The following is a 24,452-nucleotide window of genomic DNA, read 5'->3' as shown; positions in this document are numbered from 1 at the left end:
AGAGAGGTTGGACTTTGGAGCAGTGGGGTGAGAGTCTGGCGAAAGATATGGAGGCCTGGTCCACGAGGAGGAGAGACACCCAGAACATTTTTAGGGGGGGGCTCACGCCGTGGACGACGGGGCAGCAGGAGGCCGCGATGGAGCTGTCCAGCGGGTTGGCAGAGGAGGCCGCCAGGTTACGGGGGCCACTGGTATTAAAGGGGAAGGAAAGTGTAGAGGCACGGCGAGAGGTACTGGGGTGTGTTACCAGTCCGGTCCGGCCCGTTCCTGATCCCCGCGTAGGGCCAGTGGCGTGTGTCCCCAGTACGGTCCGGCCTGTTCCTGTCCCTTGCACCGAGCCTGTGGTGCGCGTCGCCAGCCCAGTCCGGCCTGTTCCTGCTCTCCGCACCAAGCCTATGGTGCGCGTCGCCAGCCCGGCACGGCCTGTTCTATAGGATTATTTTATGTATCATTATGGCACATGTAGGGAGATGCCAAAGGTAAAATATAATAAACATGTTTGATATTTAAAAATTCAGATACATGCTTAAATGAGGAATATAGACATGTAGTACATGCTGTTTTTTAAATGAATGCATGTGTTCTTTCACAGAGGCTCTCAAACAGTGTGCATTACATTAGTTTTTTAAGAAGGGGCCTAAGCCACGCAGCCAATAGAATGATAGAATGAGAGGCTTCATATAGAAAAAAAGCATTCATGACATTTTGGAGTGGACATTGTGTGACAGCTGGACGTTGAAAAAGAAGGGTGGTGCAGAACTGAAAAAAGTTAGGAATGTACGCATGTTTTTTCATTTGTGTGTATGTATACAGTGGGAAGAACAAGTATTTGATACACTGCCGATTTTGCAGGTTTTCCTACTTACAAAGCATGTAGAGGTCTGTAGTTTTTATCATAGGTACACTTCAACTGTGAGAGACGGAATCTAAAACAAAAATCCAGAAAATCACATTGTATGATTTTTAAGTAATTAATTTGCATTTGATTGCATGACATAAGTATTTGATCACCTACCAACCAGTAAGAATTCCGGCTCTCACAGACCTGTTAGTTTTTCTTTAAGAAGCCCTCCTGTTCTCCACTCATTACCTGTATTAACTGCTCCTGTTTGAACTCGTTACCTGTACAAAAGACACCTGTCCACACACTCAATCAAACAGACTCCAACCTCTCCACAATGGCCAAGACCAGAGAGCTGTGTAAGGACATCAGGGATAAAATTGTAAACCTGCACAAGGCTGGGATGGGCTACAGGACAATAGGCAAGCAGCTTGGTGAGAAGGCAACAACTGTTGGCGCAATTATTAGAAAATGGAAGAAGTTCAAGATGACGGTCAATCACCCTCGGTCTGGGGCTCCATGCAAGATCTCACCTCATGGGGCATCAATGATCATGAGGAAGGTGAGGGATCAGCCCAGAACTACATGGCAGGACCTGGTCAATGACCTGAAGAGAGCTGGGACTACAGTCTCAAAGAAAACCATTAGTAACACACTACGCCGTCATGGATTAAAATCCTGCAGCGCATGCAAGGTCCCACTGCTCAAGCCAGCGCATGTCCAGGCCCGTCTGAAGTTTGCCAATGACCATCTGGATGATCCAGAGGAGGAATGGGAGAAGGTCATGTGGTCTGATGAGACAAAAATAGAGCTTTTTGGTCTAAACTCCACTCGCCGTGTTTGGAGCAAGAAGAAGGATGAGTACAACCCCAAGAACACCATCCCAACCATGAAGCATGGAGGTGGAAACATCATTCCTTGGGGATGCTTTTCTGCAAAGGGGACAGGACGACTGCACCGTATTGAGGGGAGGATGGATGGGGCCATGTATCGCAAGATCTTGGCCAACAACCTCCTTCCATCAGTAAGAGCATTGAAGATGGGTCGTGGCTGGGTCTTCCAGCATGACAACGACCCGAAACACACAGCCAGGGCAACTAAGGAGTGGCTCCGTAAGAAGCATCTCAAGGTCCTGGAGTGGCCTAGCCAGTCTCCAGACCTGAACCCAATAGAAAATCTTTGGAGGGAGCTGAAAGTCCGTATTGCCCAGCGACAGCCCCGAAACCTGAAGGATCTGGAGAAGGTCTGTATGGAGGAGTGGGCCAAAATCCCTGCTGCAGTGTGTGCAAACCTGGTCAAGACCTACAGGAAACGTATGATCTCTGTAATTGCAAACAAAGGTTTCTGTACCAAATATTAAGTTCTGCTTTTCTGATGTATCAAATACTTATGTCATGCAATAAAATGCAAATTAATTACGTAAAAATCCTACAATGTGATTTTCTGGATTTTTGTTTTAGATTCCGTCTCTCACAGTTGAAGTGTACATATGATAAAAATTACAGACCTCTACATGCTTTGTAAGTAGGAAAACCTGCAAAATCGGCAGTGTATCAAATACTTGTTCTCCCCACTGTATAAGAGATCTCTAAGCCAGAGAGAGACAGTTGTTACATGGGGCAAGCTCGTCTTTGTTATGCAATAAAGTATAATTCTTGAATTCACAAGCTCCGGTGTCTTGAGAGATATTTTTGAGTTGATTATCTATTAGTCAAATATTTCTACAACAGTTCCTGCTCCCTGCACCAAGCCTATGGTGCGCGTCGCCATCCCGGCCTGGCCTGTTCCTGCTCCCCGCACCAAGCCTATGGTGCGCTTCGTCAGCCCGGTCCAGCCTGTTCCTGCTCCCCGCACCAAGCCTATGGTGCGCGTCGCCAGCCCGGCCCGGCCTGTTCCTGCTCCCCGCACCAAGTCAGTGGTGCGCTTCGTCAGCCCGGCTCGGCCCGTTCCTGCTCTCTAAGCCAGAGAGAGACAGTTGTTCCATGGGGCAAGCTCGGCTTTGTTATGCAATAAAGTATAATTCTTGAATTCACAAGCTCCGGTGTCTTGAGAGATATTTTTGAGTTGATTATCTATTAGTCAAATATTTCTACAACATATTGGCGAGCTTGTCCAGGAGTGGAAAAATAGGGATCAGAGACGGTGTACATCTGCAGTTGTGAAACGGCTTGGACGGACCATACAAACAAAAGCGGCCGCTTTTAAGAGGTAAGCCAAGTTCTTACTTATATAGTATAACGTTGGTGTGGTTCGATCCGGGGCTCGGCAACATCTGCAGAAATACCTAGTAGGTCTCTCCAAATATAAGAACCAGAAAATTAGACACTGGGAGCTTTTGAATTTAAAATACATGCTAAATGATGAAAAGCCTCGAGGGTTGCAATAAGTAGAAAATAGTATAAATAGGTCTGCCTGGGTTGGTGTAGATCAGTCATTGTGGTTGAGTGGGGTGGGTTATCTGTCTCGTTTGAGTTGATCATTTGGTCAGTATGAATGCATCTGTTTGACTAAACCAACGGTTTGACGCGTCTTGTACTCGTCAATGACACTCGGTTGTTTGTCTGAACCGTTTCTTCAAAACATTTGATTCAATTGTTCATCCTGCTACTAATTCTGTTTAATCCATTGTGATTTGATAGATTGTGGTCAGGTTGGATGATTAATCTGTCTCATTGGGGTTGCTGAGTTGGACAGTCTGATTGATCTGTTTGATTCGACTGCTCAACTCGTGCGTTCAATCGTCGGGGTCACTCGGTTGCTCATCTGATGTGTCTGTTCGATTCGGTCGATTCATTTGATTCATTTTGCTGATCGCTCTGTCTGGGTCATTTCGACACGGGCGGCTGTCCAGCTGGTTGAGCGATCAGACAATAACATGTTAAGTCCTTCGAATACCGCTATAAACGTGTAGCGAAAGTGTATCGTTTATAGGCTGCTTAGGTAGGCAGAAATCCTGTGTAATACCGCTCCTTTTTCTGTGTTGAGGAAGTGTAACAGAAAAAATAGGGCAGAATTTACAGGTCGCTTAGGAAAGCGAAGTAGAAGTCCAGGTGTGTAGAGGAAGTGTAACACCTGGGCTAAATAAATATAAATCCTGTGGATACCGCTTTGGAGAGCTAAAATTAGCACTCCAGAGGTCTGAACGGGCAGGTAGGGCATCATCCTGTGTTGTGGTGATGCCAAAATTAGGTAGGGTCGATCAGGTAAAAAAAGTTAGTTCATCCGGCGTAGGTGACACCATAAATTGGAGTAACACCGGTCATCCTGAGTAGGTGAACGGGTTAAATAGTCACAAGGGCTTAAACATTTTGATAGTGTTAAATAGAGTAGGTCTGCTCATCTTGTGTGAGTGAGTGGTTTTGCTTTGGCGGCTGTGAGTCATTCAACTGTCTGATTCATTTGGGCACAAGTGGCTGCTCATCTATATGAATGAGAATAATAAGAAATCCTGCAGATAACAGCTCATTTTCTGTGTTGAGGAGAGAAGCTGTGTTTGAGGTCGTTTGAAGTGTCGGTGGTTGGTGGGGAAAGGTTGGCGCACCTTCTCTGGACCGTTACTTAAGTGTAACCTGGTAAGAGGGACGCACCCGGTCTCACACCAAGAGTGAAAGAGTGAAAGAGTGAGAGTGCAAGTGAGTGTGAAAATCTCTGTCCTTGGTGGGGAAAGGTTGGCGCACCTTCTCTGGACCGTTACTTAAGTGTAACCTGGTAAGAGGGACGCACCCGGTCTCACACCAAGAGTGAAAGAGTGAAAGAGTGAGAGTGCAAGTGAGTGTGAAAATCTCTGTCCTTGGTGGGGAAAGGTTGGCGCACCTTCTCTGGACCGTTACTTAAGTGTAACCTGGTAAGAGGGACGCACCCGGTCTCACACCAAGAGTGAAAGAGTGAAAGAGTGAGAGAGTGAGAGTGCAAGTGAGTGTGAAAATCTCTGTCCTTGGTGGGGAAAGGTTGGCGCACCTTCTCTGGACCGTTACTTAAGTGTAACCTGGTAAGAGGGACGCACCCAGTCTCACACCAAGAGTGAAAGAGTGAAAGAGTGAGAGTGCAAGTGAGTGTGAAAATCTCTGTCCTTGGTGGGGAAAGGTTGGCGCACCTTCTCTGGACCGTTACTTAAGTGTAACCTGGTAAGAGGGACGCACCCGGTCTCACACCAAGAGTGAAAGAGTGAAAGAGTGAGAGAGTGAGAGTGCAAGTGAGTGTGAAAATCTCTGTCCTTGGTGGGGAAAGGTTGGCGCACCTTCTCTGGACCGTTACTTAAGTGTAACCTGGTAAGAGGGACGCACCCGGTCTCACACCAAGAGTGAAAGAGTGAAAGAGTGAGAGTGCAAGTGAGTGTGAAAATCTCTGTCCTTGGTGGGGAAAGGTTGGCGCACCTTCTCTGGACCGTTACTTAAGTGTAACCTGGTAAGAGGGACGCACCCGGTCTCACACCAAGAGTGAAAGAGTGAAAGAGTGAAAGAGTGAGAGAGTGAGAGTGAAAGTGAGTGTGAAAATCTCTGTCCTTGTGGGGAAAGGTTGGCGCACCTTCTCTGGACCGTTACTTAAGTGTAACCTGGTAAGAGGGACGCACCCGGTCTCACACCAAGAGTGAAAGAGTGAGAGTGCAAGTGAGTGTGAAAATCTCTGTCCTGGTGGGGAAAGGTTGGCACACCTTCTCTGGACCGTTACTTAAGTGTAACCTGGTAAGAGGGACGCACCCGGTCTCACACCAAGAGTGAAAGAGTGAAAGAGTGAGAGTGCAAGTGAGTGTGAAAATCTCTGTCCTTGGTGGGGAAAGGTTGGTGCACCTTCTCTGGACCGTTACTTAAGTGTAACCTGGTAAGAGGGACGCACCCGGTCTCACACCAAGAGTGAAAGAGTGAAAGAGTGAGAGAGTGAGAGTGCAAGTGAGTGTGAAAATCTCTGTCCTTGGTGGGGAAAGGTTGGCGCACCTTCTCTGGACCGTTACTTAAGTGTAACCTGGTAAGAGGGACGCATCCGGTCTCACACCAAGAGTGAAAGAGTGAAAGAGTGAGAGTGCAAGTGAGTGTGAAAATCTCTGTCCTTGGCGGGGAAAGGTTGGCGCACCTTCTCTGGACCGTTACTTAAGTGTAACCTGGTAAGAGGGACGCACCCGGTCTCACACCAAGAGTGAAAGAGTGAAAGAGTGAGAGAGTGAGAGTGCAAGTGAGTGTGAAAATCTCTGTCCTTGGTGGGGAAAGGTTGGCGCACCTTCTCTGGACCGTTACTTAAGTGTAACCTGGTAAGAGGGACGCACCCGGTCTCACAACAAGAGTGAAAGAGTGAAAGAGTGAGAGTGCAAGTGAGTGTGAAAATCTCTGTCCTTGGAAGGGAAAGATTTATGAGGTGTCCACTCAAAAGAAAAGTGGACATCAGGATAAATCATTTTATTATTACATAAGGAATATAGCTGAGTGATTTAAAGCTAAGATAAAAACACTATTAAGGGAAAGATTTATGAGGTGTCCACACAAAAGAAAAGTGGACATCAGGAAACATTATTATGATATAAGGAGACTGTCAAATGCCCATTAATAATAAATAAGTTCTAACCAAACAATAATCAAAGAAGCACAAATAGTCTAACAATAAAAGCAAATACTAATATAAGAATAAATAAATAGGAGGAATACTAAAATAGATTAAAAAGGAAGTAAAAAAATATAGGCCATAAATATGAATAAAACGGCGGTAGAAATACTGAGTGCCAGGTATCACTTAGGCAAGTAAGAAATAGCGAAAACATCTGAAAAATGGGAGAAACGCACCAGGAAAATGGGCACCAAATGGCCAGAAGGAGGAACATTTGATGTCTCGGTGTGTGAGGAAATGGAAACACTGATAAAGAACCATAAAGCAAAAGACACAGGAAAGAAGAGAAGCGTCAAAAAAGAAAGAGAAAAAGAAGTACTCAACATGTTCAAAATGGAAGGAGAAGGATTGCTAAAGAACATGCGAGAAGCCAGAAACATGTTGAGAAAAGATGATGAGAAAACAAACAAAAAGAAAGCAGATTGGTCTGTGGGACCCCCACCATATGTTGGTGGACAATATCCCCAGGTGTCCGGAGTAGTATCAATAAAAGGAGAAATAGAAATGGAAGAAGAAAGACCTTTGTTTACATCCTCCCAAAGGATGGAAAAAGACTCAAAGGAAACAGAAGGAATCAAGCGAAGGGTAGAAATTAAGCCAAATAGATTGGACTGCTATGGAGAGCTGAGGGAAGCATTGGGAAGAATGAAAATGACGAAGAGAGATGATGGAGAACTCTCAGATGAAGAAATGGCAGATATTGAAGCAACAAACGAACAAATAGATAGAGAAATGGACAGGATGAGGCGAATGTTGAGAGAAAAGGAAGAAAAAAAGAGGGAGCAAAGTGAGGTAAGACAGCATACAGGCAGAGAGCTAGAGGGGGAAGAAGGAGCATCAGCTGAGATATGGGGAGATTGCAATCAAGGCGTAAGGGAAGAAAGATTGCGCAATAGGAGAACATTGAGAAGACCTGAAAAATATAAGGGACAATATCCAATTCTGATAAAAGGTACCCAGGCTCACTATGTTCCGTGGGGATCACAGGACCTGGAAGGATTGGTTGCCCGTCTGCCAGATTTGCATGATGGGGCGGGAAAATGGATTAGGATTTTTGAGGAACAGACCATGGGGAAACTGCTGGCTGTGGGGGATCTGAAGGCACTGTTGGCAAGGGTGGTTGGAAAGGCAAAGATGGAGGATATACTGGGGAACAGTGACCTGAGTAGAGAAGTGAGTGACCCACAAGGAGATGGGATGGACTTTGATTCACACCGCCCCGAAGTCTGGAAAGCACTAAGACTGGAATACCCGGCGAGAATTGACCCCAAGTCACTGAAAGGGGGGACACTGGGAGAAACTGAGAATCCAGCTGCCTATCTACATGAACAGATGAAACGATGGAGACTGGAAACGGAACGAGATCCAGAAGGGGACCCACTGATGACAACTCTATTCCGAAACTCCATAATAGAGGCAATGCCCCAATCAGTAAGAAGCAGGCTGGAGGATGCGGTGGGACTAACCTCAAAGACACACAAAGAATTCTGTGACCATGTGATACATGCAGTAGAAAAACACAGAAAGGATGAACAGAGACTTATGGAGCAGGGGAGAGACATTCAGAGGAAACTGACTCAACTCCAATTGGAAGAACTGACAAACAGAGGGAAGAAGAAAATCCAGGCCCAAGTAACAGCACCTGCGAATGAAACAGGAATGATGGCTGCAGTTACTCCAGGAGGGCCATATCTGCCTCCCGCGTCACAGGCCCAAGTACAACCCACAGTACCAGTAGTGAATGTGTATGCACAACAACCCCGGCAATGGAATAATAACAATAAACAACAAAAATTTCAGCAAAATAATCCAAAAGGAGGAAATCAGGGCCCACAAGGGCAACCTGGAATTTGCTGGGGATGCCAGCAGCAAGGGCATATCAGACGAAACTGCCCCACAAACCCCTGGCAACAACAGGGGAACAAAAACCAAAATAATTGGAAGCAACCTGGCGGCTGGCAACAAAATCAGCAACAAATCCAAGGTCCTGTGAATCCATGGGCTGGGCCTAATCAGGGGTACTAGGGGTGCCCAGAGAATCCTACCGGGGAGGGTCAGTTTACAGTACTAACTACACAAGCTGATCAAGAACCTATGCTGCAGGTTCAAATAGAGAACAGAGGCACACCTATGATGGTTGATACTGGAGCCACTTACACTTGTGTAAGTCCAAATTATGCCTCTCACCTCCCCATGTCTGGCAAATATGCAAAAACTATAGGATTCTCGGGACAAACGCAGTTAATTCCAATGACAGCTCCAGTTTGCCTGACAGCGGATGACAAATCCGCAACCCTCCCGATACTTGTATCAGAACACACCCCTGTCAATCTATTGGGAAGAGATGCCCTATGCAAAATGGGTATACAAATTCGATGTTCCTCTGAAGGAGTAATTATAGAGAGGGCAGGGTTAAACTTACAAATGGTAATGAAACAGGATACAGCAAATGTCTATTGGTTAGGGGATATTGAGACAGAAGTAGATAGAGTAGTAAAGAAATGGGGTAGGTTTATTCAGGCTCAGTTACCAGAAGCGGAAAGAGGAAAGTCAGAATTTCACTGCACCATGCAATATGATCCCTATCGTGATGATCTTTTAGAGCAACTGTGGTTGTTAAATACAAATGGGAAATCAGTACATATAATGTCTCAGTACATAATTATAGGAAAACAAGGAGCAGCAATGGAGGTGACGGACATGGATGGCTCAGACTTTGTGGCAAAATGGTATAATGTTTCTGAAGCTGCCCCACACATTACCTTGCTGGTGAACAAGGGAATGGAGGCTAAGGATTTGGGCACCATGATGATGCGAGCAAAAACAATTCAATGGAACAAAACAGAAAATCCTCTGATTTATCACTCGAAAGATAAAGCCTTAATCAAGATACACCATACTACAATAATGACTGGGGACCCCAGGGCAGTGGAAGTTACATCCCAACAGCTAACACAGCTAGGGGAAGTAACAGAATTTGAAGACAAGCTAAAACAGGAAATGGAGAAAAACATACCTCAGGAGGTATGGTCACAACATGATACAGATGTTGGATTGGTAAAATCGGCAAGTCCTGTGTTTGTCAAAACAAAGCCAGATGTTAAGCCCCCTTGGAGGGCTCAATACCATATGAAACCTGAAGCAGAAGAGGGCATCAGTGGCACAATTGAAGGACTGATAAAAGCAGGAGTACTAATAGAAACACAAAGTTGTTGTAATACACCTTTGTTGCCGGTCCTTAAAGCAGATGGGAAAACGTGGAGGCTGGTACATGATTTAAGGGCCATGAATGAAATAGTACAAGATTGGCCTGCTGATGTTCCAAACCCTCATACGCTACTCACCAATGTTCCCCCAGAAGCAAAGTACTTCACAGTGATTGACCTATGTGGAGCATTTTTTAGTGTGCCCCTGGCAGAAGAATGCAGACACTTGTTTGCATTTACCTACAAAGGTAAACAACTTACATATACTCGAACTCCACAGGGATTTAAGCATTCTCCTCATGTGCTCAATCGGGTGTTAAGAGTAGATCTAGAAGATCTAATACTTGAAGGAACATTGATCCAGTACGTGGATGACCTGTTGATCTGCGCTCCCTCCTTAGAACAATGCCATGCTGATTCTATGAAGGTTTTAAAGCGACTGGCAGAAGGAGGACACAAGGTGTCAAAAAAGAAACTTCAGTATTGCCAATCTCAAGTTGAATATCTAGGAAGAACAATTGCACATGGAACAAAGGCAATAGCACCAGGACAATTGGAAGGAATCAGCAAGGCACCACTACCTCAAACAGTTGCTCAGATGATGACGTTCTTAGGGATGACTGGATTCAGCTCAGACTGGATAGAGGAGTATGCAGTTAAAACTGCTCCTCTGTGAGAAATCATCAAAGAAGCAGGACAACTAGACCTTAGAGCAAGCCTGGAATGGAACAGGGATGCATTGACTGCGTTCGAAACAATAAAGAAGGAAATACAGTCAGCTCCGGCTCTAGCAGCCCCAGATTACACAAAACCATTCTTGTTATATGTGGCAAATAGATGTGATAGGTATGCAACAGCGGTACGTATTATAGTTCTAAACTAGATTATGTTGCCCAGGGATATCCACCCTGTTATCAAGGTCTAGCTGCATTACAATATGCATATGACAAAGCGTCCACAATTACTATGGGATACCCGGTAATAATATATACACACCATAAAATAGTGGAACTGATAGAACAAGGGAAGTTTGTCCTTACCAATGCTAGAACTTTGGAATACTTGACTCTATTGACCTATCCAAATGTTTCCATTAAACGATGCAGTACAGTAAACCCAGCTGAAAGAATCCCCTTAGAGTTTGAGGGGCAAGCACATGACTGTGTAGCAGATTCATTGACATTTACTCAACTAAGGCCAGACTTAGAGTCAACCCCGTTGTCCAGCCTAGGGGAAGAGTGCATAGAAGAGTATTTTGTTGATGGATCCTGTTATAAAGATAATGTGGGAAATCATGCAGGCTATGCAGTAGTGCAAAAACAAGGAGAAAATTTCAAAGAGGTGATAGCAGAGTACTGTCCACAGCCATGCTCAGCCCAGTTGGCTGAACTAAAAGCACTCACTGCAGCTTGCATCCTAGGAAAACGAAAAACTGTTAATATCTATACTGATTCAGCATGTGCACATGGGGTGTGTCATCTATTTGGGGCAGTCTGGAAGCAGCGAGGGTTCAAGAAAAGCGATGGTACACCCATACAACACCACGAGCAGATTGTGGAATTAATGATGGCGTTAATGTATCCCACTAAATTGGCGATAGTGAAATGTCAGGCGCATAGAAAAGGAAAAGGATTTATAACTAAAGGAAACAATGCAGCTGATGAAGCTGCAAGAAAGGCATCTAGATGCACCGCCCCAGTGTTAACAGCACCAATGGTCATTATTGAATCCATGCCACAGCCAGACGATATAATAAGGATGCAGGAAAGAGCAGGACCTTATGAACAGACTATGTGGCACCAAAGAGGGGCCACCAAAGATGTGAAGGGATTATGGAGGTCTCATGAAGGAACCATAGTAGCACCCATTGTGTTGCTCAGCTTACTGATAACTGATGCGCATGGTTTTGACCATTGCGCAAGGGGGGAAATAGTAAGGAAAATTAAAAAACAAGGATACTGGTCTCCATACCTACAGGCAACAATAGATGAGGCATTAGCAAGATGTGAGGTGTGTGCACAAAACAATGTAAGGAAAGGAATAACAACGCCTATAGGGCACATACCGGTTCCTGAAGGACCATTTCGACATTTAGTCATGGACTATGTAGATATGATAAAAAAGGTGAATGGCAAAAGGTACATGCTAGTAATCATAGATAGATTCAGTAGATGGGTAGAAGCGGTACCCTCAGTAGATCTAGGATCAGGAACAGTAATCAAATTTCTAACTAGAGAAGTAATACCCAGATTCGGAATACCAACAGAAATCAGTTCAGACAATGGATCAGCGTTTATTCAGAAAACAGTGAAGCAAGTATTACAGCAGCTAAGGATTAAGCAAAGATTAGGGTGTGTGTATTGGCCGCAATCTCAGGGGATGGTTGAGAGAATTAATGGCACCCTCAAGGCTAAACTGAATAAAATCTGTGCTAGTGCAAAGCTCAATTGGGTGGATGCACTACCACTAGCATTGATGAGTTATCGCATGCAAACTAACAGAAATACGCATCTAACCCCGCATGAAATGCTTACGGGTCGACCCATGCCAGTGCCAGGTCTAAGAGGGCCCTACAAAGGACCCTCATTGGAACAATTAGAGATGGAACTTAAAGCATATGTAAGACAACTAACTGCTATACATAAAGTGATCTATCTCCAGGAAAAAGGGCGAGAACCGGAACCTGGACCAGAGGAGCCAGGGCCAGTGATTCCAGGAGATCAAGTCTACATCCGAGTGTTTCGTAGGAAGTGGAACGAGCCCAGGAGAGAAGGACCATATACGGTGATCCGAGCGACGCCCACAGCAGTACAGGTGGAAGGAAGCACGACGTGGTACCATCTAAACCACTGCACCAGGGTCCCGAAGAGAACCGGTCTGCCATCGGCGAGCCATGGGGAAGAGGAGGATGTCGAGACACCAGATGGAGTCCAAGAAGAAGAAGCATGCACAAGTCCAAGTGCCAACGTCGAAGGACAACAGGCACTCCCACCTGAAAATCCGGAGAGTCGGGAGGTGGGGCCTGATGATGTGGGGAATACTGCTGATAGGATGCCTGCATTGGCAGATCCCCCAAACACAAGCAGACACCCAGGGAGTGGAGGGACAACAGGAGAAGGAGGAAGAAGCGATCTTTCTACCATTGAAGGAAGAGACTCCTCTGCTGTTGAGGAAAGAGACTTTCCCACAATTGACTTCTCTGCCCTCACATGATCTCCGACAATTTAAGAACTGTGGAATTGCTCTAACGGTAATAGCAGTTAACCTAGGAGAGATGGTGGTGGGTCTGCCTACAACTATACAATATTCTAGAGATAGTCTTACTGAGCCAGGAAGAATTGCTGTTGTAAACAAATAACAAGTATCGTATACAGGATGGCCTAGATTGGGGAAATGTCAGATTGAAGGATATGTAATGTTTAGAATAAAATGTCTAAAAAATCATTGTGTAGAAGTTGAGCCAAAAGTAAATAGACATGGAAAAATAATGGATATAAAACAAGCTAAACATCTCATGATTCCATCAGTGCATAAGAAATTGGCCCCTAAAGTTAGATTGAAGAATAGAATAAAAAAGCATGTACCATTGGGGATAGCTCGAACTAGTATTTCTATTCCAGCGCAAGTACTGACAGTTGAAGAAACTCAAAGATCCTTTTCAATACGTAGGATAAAACCTCTGCCAGAAAAATCACTTTGTGGGTGGGCTAAACATCAAACAAGAGGAGAAGCAATCTGGGATGAATATGGCTGCCAAATAGAAGTTAACAAAGGAGACACTAGTTGGGAAATTACCTTTAAGGAATTGACTCAAGAAAAGAATGCAAAGTACATATTGGAAATAGATAGTGTTAAAGGGTTAGAAGGAAATAGTATAACAACAATGGACATTGATCCTATTTCCAAACACCAATCTAGACAGGAGGAAGAACCTGAAATAGTTAAGGTAACTATGACCACTACCCAAGGACCACTAATTACTATAGCAGTTGAACCAACAAAGACAGGATTAGAAAAAATAGGAACAAATGGGTTTTTTCAAAATGTATGGGATTCTTAAACAAACTGGGGAAGTCAGGAAAATAGACAATCTACCTCAGCCCCAACATTAATACCGAAAGTAATAATAGCATCACCAAAAATAGAAAGGCTATGGGAGGGAGCCATGCAAAATGATTGGTACAAATGGGCACAATATTCAGCTAAAATAATTAATAGAAAAGCTAATTGTTTAGTATGTGCTCCTTCTCCATTAAAATAATTGATAGTAATACCAAGTCCACACAGTTACAAGGACTGTGCTAACTTCCAACGAAGCTACTGTCATCTTAAAAGAGGGGAAAGGCCCTACTGTCCTGCAGAATGTTTATAATTTTTGGGAAATCCCTATCATTACAGATTCTATAATCAAGCAGGATGGGGAGAGTGGTGTAAAAAATTTGATATCAGAATAGAGCCCAGAAAAATGGAAGCACCGGAAAAATACAGTATAGACTATAATCTAAATTATGAATGCTACAATAAAACGGATGGGGAGCACGATTTTGAAAAATTTAAGGGAAAGTGTGAGACCACATGGCACCTAAATAATGATACGTCGTGGAATGCAGATACCCCTCACAGAGCAGTTTATCAGGCAGCAGGATCAAGTGCTGGGGTAATAGCTACAAATGGAGGGCCGGGTGACCCTGGGGAATGTGAGAAGCAAACACTGGCAATGCCATTGATTTCTCCTTATGAGGATCAATCGGTGGCAGTGGCAGATTTCTTTTGAGTATGTGGAGGACAAAGGATTAGAGCTACTTTGATTAAAGGATGGAAGGGAGTATGTGCTAGAGTACAAATGCTTCAGGAGGTGGTTATATCGGAGTGGGAGGTAGACCAAACAACAAATAGGGATGCACAGAATAATAATAAAAGGGTAAAAAGATCATATGAACATGACCCCAGTGTATATTTGGATGCTATAGGTCAACCCAGAGGAATTCCAAATGAATATAAGGCAAGAGATGAAATTAAAGCAGGATTTGAATCAATATTTGTCTGGATTTCAACCAACAAAAACCTAGAATGGATCAATTATATTTATTATAATCAACAAAGGTTTATTAATTACACAGACTCTGCATTATCAGCTTTAGGAGAGCAAGTACAGGCTACCAGTAGAATGGCATGGCAGAATAGACAGGCTCTAAACTGGCTATTAGCGGAAAAAGGTGGAGTTTGTGTTATGTTTGGAGATGAATGTTGTACTTTCATCCCCAATAATACTGCCCCGGATGGTTCTTTCACTGAAGCAATTACTAAACTCAAGGGGCTACGAAAAGAGGTTAAGGATAATGCTGGGTATGATGCTCATGTTTGGGACTGGATGGAATTAACTTTGGGAAAATGGGGTGCAATGTTTACAAAAATGGCAATAATGATAGGAATATCACTTGTAGTAATGGGAGTAGTGTTTTGTTGTACACTACCTCTGTTAAAATCACTTTTGATTCAAACCACAGTAAAACAAATGACTGCCTGCTCCCCACACCAAGCCAGTGGTGTGCGTCGTCAGTCCGGCACAGCCCGTGCCTGTTCCACCGGTGCCTGGTCCGGCACCGGTCAGCTGCTCCACGCCGGAGCTAGAGCAATCCGCTCCACCAGTGTTCAGTTCAGCTCCGGTCAGCAGGGCCAGACCGGACCAGGGGTACTTTGGGGGGTTAGAGAGGGAGTGGGGATCCGCGCCTTTAGGGGGGGGTTACTGTCATGCCCTGGCTCTGGGGACACTTGTATGTTGAGCCAGGGTGTGAGTTTCCTTTGTGTATTCTAGTTGTTGTGTTTCTAGGTTGGCCAAAGTGGTTCTCAATCAGAGGCAACTAGTGTCAGCTGTTGCTGGTTGTCTCTGATCGGGAACCATATTTATTCAGTCTGTTTGCCACAGTGGGGTGTGGGATCTTGTTCCGTGTACACAGTGTGGTTTGTGTTAGACCGAGGACGTCACGTTATCGTTTGTTGTTTTTGTTCGTGTTATCATTCAAATTAAATAAATATGTTCACCTTCCACGCTGCGCCTTGGTCCTCTGTACCCGACGATCGTGACACTCTCACACTGAAGGGGGTACAAAAGGAAATCAATAACATGTTTAATACATATTCTAAATAACATATATATTTCTTTACCTAAACCCTCTTACACACTATTAACATAACAGGCTGGTAGCAGCACAGGGTTAATGGTTAGTGACTGTAATGTGTTGGTAGCAGCACAGGATTAATGGTTAGTGACTGTAACATGTTGGTAGCAGCACAGGGTTAATGGTTAGTGACTGTAATGTGTTGGTAGCAGCACAGGGTTAACGGTTAGTGACTGTAATGTGTTCATTTACATTTACATTTTAGTCATTTAGCAGACGCTCTTATCCAGAGCGACTTACAGTTAGTGAGTGCATACATTATTTTATTTTTCATACTGGCCCCCCGTGGGAATTGAACCCACAACCCTGGCGTTGCAAACGCCATGCTCTACCAACTGAGCTACATCCCTGCCGGCCATTCCCTCCCCTACCCTGGACGACGCAGGGCCAATTATGCGCCGTGTTGGTAGCAGCACAGGGTTAACAGTTAGTGACTGTAACATGTTGGGAGCAGCACAGGGTACTACAGCGACTGGAATGACTGCAACTCTTTACAAAGAGCTGCAGTTAGTTTCAGAATGGGGTGGCAAGTGTAAGAATATTCAAGGTAAATACACAACGCAGAGAACTAGTGATCAAGAGAACTAGGGTTCATTGGAACTATTTGTTTTTCTGTAATTGTTAGGCCTACTGCTGCTAGGTAGCTCTCTCTCTGCTCTCCCCCTCCCCTCTGTCTGTCCTTGATTGCAGGAGTGAAGTCTGGTGTGCGGGAGTCAGGGTTCCAGCTGCAGCTCATTCACCATAATCACCTCAGCCTTTAAGACCCGGTCAAACTTACCACTCATCGTCAGATCATAGTCAAGACGACCATGTTAGTCTCGCTGCCGACTCAACCTGTTTGTTTTCACTCTTTGTGTTTTTGGCCTGTTCTATTTACTTTTCTCCTGTGCCACAGATTATTGGAACCTGACTCCTGCCTCCGCTTCACTCCTGCCACCACCATCCTGCTTTCCACTACCGGACCTCCCTTTTGGACTCACCACGGACACTAGGACATTACGGTACCACACCTGCCCTGATCTGGATCTGTTACCCTCCCTGTAACCTGGACTTGCTCTCCCCTATTATTGGAAACCTGGACTAATTGAACATTGTAAATAAATCTGTTAAACCTTCTCTGGCTTGGTGTAGTTGTCTGCATTTGGGTTCAAATCCAGTTAAATCATGACAGTAATGGGTAACTGAAGATTAATGGTTCAGGGACACGGGTTGTTTTTCAGTTAAACATCTGTTTACATTCTGTGTAGGAGTTCCAGTCCAGGACTCATAGCTACGTGTGGCAAGTTCTCATTGGTTCAAATTATCTACAGTGAGGGAAAAAAGTGTTTGATCACCTGCTGATTTTGTACGTTTGCCCACTGACAAAGGAATGATCAGCCTATAAATTTAATGGTAGGTTTATTTGAACAGTGAGAGACAGAATAACAACAACAAAATCCAGAAAAACGCATGTCAAAAATGTTATAAATTGATTTGCATTTCAATGAGGGAAATAAGTATTTGACCCCCTCTCAATCAGAAAGATTTATGGCTCCCAGGTGTCATTTATACAGGTAATGAGCTGAGATTTGGAGCACACTCTTAAAGGGAGTGCTCCTAATCTCAGCTTGTTACCTGTATAAAAGACACCTGTCCACAGAAGCAATCAATCAGATTCCAAACTCTCCACCATGGCTAAAACCAAAGAACTCTCCAAGGATGTCAGGGACAAGATTGTAGACCTACACAAGGCTGGAATGGGCTACAAGACCATCGCCAAGCAGCTTGGTGAGAAGGTGACAACAGTTGGTGCGATTATTCGCAAATGGAAGAAACACAAAAGAACTGTCAATCTCCCTCGGCCTGGGGCTCCATGCAAGATCTCACATTGTGGAGTTGCAATGATCATGAGAAGGGTGAGGAATCAGCCCAGAACTACACGGGAGGATCTTGTCAATGATCTCAAGGCAGCTGGGACCATAGTCAACAAGAAAACAATTGGTAACACACTACGCCGTGAAGGACTGAAATCCTGCAGCGCCCGCAAGATCCCCCTGCTCAAGAATACACATATACATGCCCGTCTTTGCCAATGAACATCTGAATGATTCAGAGGAGAACTGGGTGAAAGTGTTGTTGTTAGATGAGACCAAAATGGAGCTCTTTGGCATCAACTCAACTCGCCGTGTTTGGAGGAGGAGGAATGCTGCCTATGACCCCAAGAACACCATCCCCACCGTCAAACATGGAGGTGGAAACATTATGCTTTGGGGGTGTTTTTCTGCTAAGGGGACAGGACAACTTCACCGCATCAAAGGGACGATGGACGGGGCCATATACTGTCAAATCTTGGGTGAAAACCTCCTTCCCTCAGCCAGGGCATTGAAAATAGGTCGTGGATGGGTATTCTAGCATGACAATGACCCAAAACACACGGCCAAGGCAACAAAGGAGTGGCTCAAGAAGAAGCACATTAAGGTCCTGGAGTGGCCTAGCCAGTCTCCAGACCTTAATCCCATAGAAAATCTGTGGGGGAACTGAAGGTTCGAGTTGCCAAACTTCAGCCTAGAAACCTTAATGACTTGGAGAAGATCTGCAAAGAGGAGTGGGACAAAATCCCTCCTGAGATGTGTGCTAACCTGGTGGCCAACTACAAGAAACTACTGACCTCTGTGATTGCCAACAAGGGTTTTGCCACCAAGTACTAAGTCATGTTTTGCAGAGGGGTCAAATACTTATTTCCCTCATTAAAATGCAAATCAATTTATAACATTTTTGACATGAGTTTTTCTGGATTTTGTTGTTGTTATTCTGTCTCACTGTTCAAATAAACCTACCATTAAAATTATAGACTGATCATTTCTTTGTCAGTGGGCAAACGTACAAAATCAGCAGGGGATCAACTACTTATTTACCTCACTGTATACATTGAAGCTGAAACGGAATACTTTGTATTAAACCCCTACAACTGATCCAGAATGCCGCAGCCCGTCTGGTGTTCAACCTTCCCAAGTTCTCTCACGTCACCCCCCTCCTCCGCACACTCCACTGGCTTCCAGTTGAAGCTCGCATCCGTTACAAGACCATGGTGCTTGCCTATGGAGCAGTGAGGGGAACGGCACCTCCGTACCTTCAGGCTCTGATCAGTCCCTACACCCAAACGAGGGCATTGCGTTCATCCACCTCTGGCCTGCTGGCTCCCCTTCCTCTGCGGAAGCATAGTTCCCGCTCAGCCCAGTCAAAACTGTTCGCTGCTCTGGCACCCCAGTGGTGGAACAAGCTCCCTCACGACGCCAGGACAGCGGAGTCACTCACCACCTTCCGGAGACATTTGAAACCCCACCTCTTTAAGGAATACCTGGGATAGGATAAAGTAATCCTTCTACCCCCCCCCCTCCCCCCCCAAAAAACAAAAAAATAATAATTATTGTAAAGTGGTTAACCCACTGGCTATAGGGTGAATGCACCAATTTGTAAGTCGCTCTGGATAAGAGCGTCTGCTAAATGACGTAAATGTAAATGTATTGGGCCATTGGCCCAATTTTACTGCAATGAATTCTAATTGGTCAACCACAGGTTAGGCTTGGATATAAAATACATCCTGTCTCTTTGTTCAATGGAGAAACCTGAGCAGCAGCTAATGAGGATCCATAATAAATACAAATACAAAATACAAATACAGGGTTAACAGTTAGTGACTGTAATGTGTTGGTAGCATCACAGGGTTAACGGTTAGTGACTGTAACATGTTGGTAGCATCACAGGGTTAACGGTTAGTGACTGTAACATGTTGGGAGCAGCACAGGGTTAATGGTTAGTGACTGTAATGTGTTGGTAGCAGCACAGGGTTAATGGTTAGTGACTGTAACATGTTGGTAGTGTGGTATCTGAGGAATTTATGACTTTGCTAATGTTTTCAAATGGTATCTGAGAGGATGTTTATTCAGCTTAGGGGAGCATCTGGGGAGCAGATTCATGGGGGCACCCCATAGAACAGAGGAAGTCTGTTGTGTGGAGACAGGTGATTGGTCTGTATGGGAAACCACCCATATCATGGTAAAGATTATAAATACTTGGTTGAGACAAAGGAACTCAGAACAAACATATTATTTTGGGTCGCTGTTCTCCAGATGCCTGCAGACATCTGTAAACTTATGCTGAAATCTTGTGATATAAATAAACCTTTATAATCAAAGTACAGTGTAAGCGGACTCCTTGGTCTCACAGCAAAGATTAGCATTATTCTTTATAAACAACAGAAATGGCGGCGAGGAACGTTTGGGACGTGTTGCGTCTCTCCTGTGTTCCATTCATGTTCTGCGAAGTGACTCCCGCTCAAGACGCCGGCTCAGAATGTGATATTTCTCACAATTTTGTGCGCGGGTTGATTCGCTTGCTTATGGGTGTGTGCGCTGGAGAAATATACCGTTTAAAAAACTTATGTGAGCAGATTTTGCTGTTATTTGCTGTGGGATAGGAGTCCGTTCTAAAATTCTAAATTTGTTTGCGCTGGTAAACAACGCAAAAAGGGGGGAGTGTCTATAGGGATATTTTGCTTGAATACAATTCAAGAAGAATAGATTGAAAGGAATAAGGCCAAGGTAAATGTATACAAATTAGGACCATTGCGAATCTATGGAAGCCCTCTAAGGAGGTGATCATTAGGATGGGCCGGAAATCCTAAAAAACACGTTAGGTGTATTTAGCTGAGTCCAGGGGACTGGGGATTGTGGTATATACATTCTATTGCAAGTTACCGCTCATCTTATAGTTGACGAAGTATATGATTGATGTGACGCTCATTGAATATCCGCAAACTTGTGGTAGCCTAAATTTAGAGACAAAGGAATTATACGGCGCAATGGAGGTAACATGCTACATGCTACATGCTACATGCTACATGCTACATGCTACCTTAGGGGTCCAAAGGAATGGATTAAGCCTCTTAAAACTGTGTTTATGTGTGTAGAATAGAGTAGGATTTGTGTTCTATGGTTTGTGAGCTCTGTTATGGGGGGTAAAAGAACGGAGGTACAGCGCGACTGTTAACTTTCTGTTGTCTGGCTTGGAGAGAGCTGGGAGAGAGCTCCATCCACTCTGAAATCGTATTGGTGAATGAACTACGCATGCGCGTGATTTTATGACTTTAGAGTTACGTAGGGCAAATATGCCACTCCCCTGCCTGCACTGAGCTGCTTGGAGACGCAGACAAAGAGAGAGAAGATTTAGACACTAATAGTGTGTTCTGGTTGTTAAATCGGCTGTTGTTTGAAGATGAAACTGTTTTCTTGAGACTTATCGAATTGATAAACTAGAGATATGTTGACGGATTAAAAATAAATAAAATAAAATGTTATTGAGCTATTTATACTATTCCTGAGTTAAGTTGTTTGCTTATTTCTTAGCGCAAATGTGAACGGAGGAATATTGAATGGTTGAAATAACTCAGTGTGTGCATAAAATACTAAATTCTTGTCTGTTCTTTGTTATTCTGTCATATGAGAGACGAGAGGGAGGAGACAGAGAGAGAGCGAAAGTGCTGATGTGTACATCACACGACAGGGTGTGCTGCGACAGGGTGTGCTGCAACGGATCCAGTCAAACTAAGGCCAGTACTGTTCTATTTACAAAACTTACCTTCCCATACAGGATATTTTGTGTGCCTAGCAATTTTGATGTTGTGACAATTTGACAGGGACTTGGCAACAGACTGATCAATTGATGTAATTGCATATTGGAGTTTTTGTGAATAAGTAGGTTTGATTAGAGTTGTGTTGGGAATCGAGTACTGACATTATTCTGTAAAATTAAGGTAATTGGGTTTCTTATTAAGCAATTGGTTTGTGAGTACTGTAGTGTTGCTGGATTGTAGGTCTTTCTTTTTTGGATTGCTCTGAAGTTGACTACTTTCATTTAATTTCCTGATTGGATGTGGTAAGATTGCCACTAATTAATAAATTGGTAAAATAAAAAAATTAAATAAAAAAAGTATATATATATTTTAATTATACATAAATTGATTGATTAATTAATTGTTTAATTAAAAAATATATATATATATTTTTTTTAGTTTTTACTAATAATTAAAGTGAGGAAACTATAAGCTATATAGTCTAAAATAATAAAATAATTCACAATAAAGGAATATAAAACAGTTGTTACAATGGGGAAAAAGGACATCAAAACTATGAAAGGAATTACTCCTGTTGATATAGTACAAAATAGTAATCCTCTAGTTAATGGTATTGCAAGGTTATCTGGAAAATGGAATAAACATTGGCCTGACATTGAACAACCATGGCCAGTGGAAGGGACTCTTAACCCTGACGTCATCAAACATAATGAAAGTGCTTCTGTCAATTCATAAGGCAGATCAAAAGAAAGGGAAAAAAAGGACCAACGTAAAGAAAAGAGACAAAGAGAGCTGGGTGTTCTTAAGCTGTTTGAAAATGAAGGACAAAAACTGATAAAAGATACCAACGATAAAAGGAACAAAGGTATAGAGAAAATTGTAAAAGCAGTGAAGGTGACAGAAAAACTAATGACAGAAGTCAGTACACCTTTCTCACATACGGATTCAGCAAAAAGACCCACACCTTATGAGAAAGAAGTAGAGTTTAAGGACGTCTATCCTCAGCTTCCAGTGATCATTCAGGAGGGTGATTATTGCATCAGAGATGAGGATGAACGAATAATAGATAGAGGACAAGCAGAAACGACCATAAAAATGAATCCAAACTCCAAAAGTAGGAAGAAAACGAGATGTCTGGAAACTAAGGGTGGAGTGAGGTTAAGGAAGATGGAACTTGAAGATGAAGAAGATGATGATGATCAGAGTGATTGAGAAGAGATCATGGGTGGATATGACCCTGTGAACAGACGGAGGTTGGCCAGAGCGGAAAGAAGGGGTGATGGATGTTTGAAGAAGAAGAATACAAGATATTCCAGTTCTGATGAAAGCGAAGATGAAGACAGCGATAAAGATTTGGAGATTAAAGGTGCTTCATGTTCAAGAGGATTTTATCCTACAATGACTAGCACAGAAGAAATAGAAAGAGATATAGACCGATGCGTATTATGCCTGGATAAAGCAAATAATTTAGAAGAAGTAAGAGAACTGGAACAACAACTCAAGAAGCTGAAGATACAGAAGAAAAAACTGCTGAGAAAAGGATCCCAAGAATTGGAGAAAAAGTATACATTGAGGCCAAGGAAAGAGGGCACCAGTAAGAAGATGATGCCAGTGATCATTCGAGGACAGAACCTAGAATATAAGCATTTGAAGAATACCGATATGTCAGATATACTTGAGAAGCTGCCTACTCTTCAAGATGGAGCCTATCCTTGGATTTCAAAATTGGAAGAAATTACGGTGGGAACACAGTCAGCCATAGGAGACATTAAGAGACTTTTGGCTAATCTCCTTGGGATTCCAGATATGGAAGAAATATTTCAGAGAGCTGGACTCAATAGATATGTGGGGACTGCAGTGAATGATCCTGAATTGTTGGCTGCAAGTAGGAATCGGCTGTGGAGAGCACTGAAAGATACGTTTCCAACAAATGTGCATCCTGACAACATTCTGATTGATCCACTAGGACAACAAGAAAATTCGAGAGCCTATGTGTCAAGAGTCCATCAAGTGTGGAGAAATATTACCAGAAATGATCCAGATGTGAGTCAAATTGAGCAGTCAATTTTGAGAGCTAAACTGCAGATGGGACTGCCCTCACCAGTAAGGAGCAAACTGGCAGAGGTGGTTGGACTTGGAAGCATGACAAAAGGCGTCTATACAGATCATATAGCCTATCAAGTGGATCTGTACAGGAAAAAGGAACACAACCAGAAAGAACAGGACCAAGAAACTCTCAGAAAACTCAATCAAATACAACTGCGTGGAGAATAAGAAGGAGAAGAAACAAGCTTTGGTTATGAAGAATCAGTGTGCACCAAATCAACAATCACTGCCACAGCTTCAACCGGACCAGTTCCAACCGCAATTGTACCAGCCACCAATAGCGGTACCAGTTGTTCCATATCCATAGATAGTTTCTGGACTGAAAGAATTGGAGAGGAAGAGGACGAGAAGGCTTGGAAAGAGGAAGAGGAGGAAGATTTAAGCCATACTTCCAGCAACCTTCAGAAGTGTGTTATAATTGTGGATAGGTTGGTCACTTTGCCCGTGAGTGCAATGGGCCACGAGGAAACATCAGAGGGACTTTCAGAGGAAGATACAGGGGTCAGTCAAGATCATCTGGAGGACTGGTGAACCCCTATAGGGGCCCGGAGCAAGGATTCTAGGGGTGCCCAGAAGATCCGAAAGGGGGGTGTCAGCTGGTAGCACCAGTTAGGGAAAAAAGATCCAACAAATAAGGTGAAAATAAACAACCGACCATTGGAAGTGATGGCGGATAGCGGAGCTGCTTTTATCTGTGTTCAGCCTGAAGAGGTTACACATCTCACAATGTAAAATCAACTAATTAGGATAGGGATTTGAGGGAGTAAAACAGTTGATTACTCTTAAGGAACCAATTGAGCTCTGCTATAAAAATCAAAAATTACAATACCCATACTAGTATCAGAACATACACCTATTGCATTGTTGGGAAGAGATGCATTGTGTAAGTTGAACTGTACAATAAGATGTACACCAGA

This window comes from Coregonus lavaretus (genome assembly GCF_964263955.1).
Source record: "Coregonus lavaretus genome assembly, chromosome: 27".
NCBI classification, from domain to species: domain Eukaryota; kingdom Metazoa; phylum Chordata; class Actinopteri; order Salmoniformes; family Salmonidae; genus Coregonus; species Coregonus lavaretus.
The sequence above is the reverse complement of the archived record's forward strand: the minus strand, read 5'-3'. Positions refer to the sequence as shown.